The following is a 2,144-nucleotide window of genomic DNA, read 5'->3' as shown; positions in this document are numbered from 1 at the left end:
TAAAACTTTCATGGAAACCACTGACTTTGATTATATCTCATTGACCAAAGCTGGGTCCTAGAGCCATGTCTTGCACAATTATTGGAAATGACTAGGAAAAAGGGAAGTGTAGAGGGAAGTACAGTCAATGAACCAACAGGGTATGCCCACCCATTTCTATATCCCCTGCTCTCCTCTAATACAACTCTGAGCTTTCCAGGGGTGTGGCAACAGGCATGACGTGAACTTTGTATGAAACTGGCAACAAACTCTCCATTATTTTAGACTTTTGAATCATAACAATTAATGCATAACAAAGATGTACTACTTAGATTGAAAGTAATAAATGGGATCAGGACATTTAAATCTTTTAGCATAGAAATATTCTGTGGGGACTGTGAGCAATGTGTCATTTAGCATCTAGAGAAAGCCAATACTAACACACAGGTTATTTCTTCTTCTTCATATAAATGCCATATATACTTCTCTGTATATTTCCACTCCTGAAAATACATATATGCTCATTTTCTTGATAGTACTTTCATATTCACCTCATTTTTGAAGACGGATACAGATCTATTCTATGTCAATTATATCTTGATGATCACTTACAAAAACAGGATTTTCTTCTCAAACTTCTAAACACAGGTCACTGGTCAAACATACAGTCTTTAATATTTATAAGTCAAGAAAAGTTTAGGTGTTTTGAGAATAGCACGCCTGGACTTCGTGTACGTAGGCACACAAAACTTACTAAATATCAACTACATCAGGCTAGAGGAGTTCAGAGTTTTTATGTCATAATATTTAAATTTTATCAAAATATTTGTACATTAATTCAGCTCTTTTTCACTAAACAGGAGTAAATGAGCTTTACATTTAGTTTAAAAACTAAAAGATTTGCCTCATAATTTTATTATTACCATCTTCCATGCTAAGCATGGAAAATAGAAATGGCCTTTTTTCCCCCCATTTATGAGATAAAATAAGTTGAGAGGAGACTAAAATTTGTTTTTAATTGCTTCCATTTATGCATTCATTCATGTAATGAACACTTATTGAGTGCCTACCCTGTTTCAGGAAAATCAAATGTATTTTAGGTCAGATGTTGATAAGCTCTATGAAGAAAAATGAATCAGCAAAAGGGACATGTAGTACGAAAGGGAATGGAGGAGGAAAGGGATAGATATTTAAATAAATAGTGGCAGGAGAGGCTTTATTGGGATGACCTTTGATCAGAGACACAAAGGAAGTGAGGGAGCAGTCCATGTTTGGCAGGGAGAAAGTGCTGATGGACAGCAAATGCATAAACCTTCAGAGGGTGCGTGTGTGTGTGTGTGTGTGTACACACGTACTTACTCTGCTCAGGGAACAGAAAGCAGTTCTGGAGCACAATGAACCAGAGAGAAAGCAGAAGTAGAGAAAGTCCAAGACCTGGCCTGGAAACTAAACCATTCAGAACATTGTGGGCACTTGTAATGATGTTGACTTTAACTGAGAGAAAAAGGCATTGGAACATTTGGGGCAGAACAGAGTTGTGACATGATATCGTACATTTTAAAGAATCCCACTGTCTGCTAGTCAATATAGACTTTGGTAAGGTGTGGGGGTGGGCAAACGCAAGAGAAGAGGAACATTACTTTAGGAGACTGTTATCATAACCAGGTGAAAAATAATAGTGGCTTGTGTGTGGAAATAGCTATGGAGAGATTGAATGGTACAATATTGGACATAATTTGCAGGTAATGTTAATAAGATTTACAGATGTATGAGTTCTTTTATATAAGAGAGAAAAGGAACCAAGAATGACTCAAAGGTTTCAGTCTGAGAAAATAGAGGATAGATTCATTCTTGTTTATGTTGGGAAAATATGTAGTAGAGTTGGAAAAGGATGTTAGATCAAGGGTTTAGTTTTGGACACGGTAACTTTGAAGTGTTCATCAGACATCCAAGCAGATATGTTGAGTAGTCAGTTGGGGTAAGAGTGTAAAGTTCAGGAGAGTGCTTCAGGATAAAGATGTATGTTTGGGGAATATCAGCATATAGGCTACATTTAGAGCTATGAGACCGGATAAGTCATTGTAGACAGTGTTGATAATGTCTATTAGGTATCAGCTATTCCATTAAGTCCTTCCACATTTAATCCTCATACCAATTTTTGCAAA

This window comes from Propithecus coquereli, unplaced genomic scaffold (genome assembly GCF_000956105.1).
Source record: "Propithecus coquereli isolate 6110/MARCELLA unplaced genomic scaffold, Pcoq_1.0 Scaffold260, whole genome shotgun sequence".
Lineage (NCBI taxonomy): Eukaryota > Metazoa > Chordata > Mammalia > Primates > Indriidae > Propithecus > Propithecus coquereli.
The sequence above is the reverse complement of the archived record's forward strand: the minus strand, read 5'-3'. Positions refer to the sequence as shown.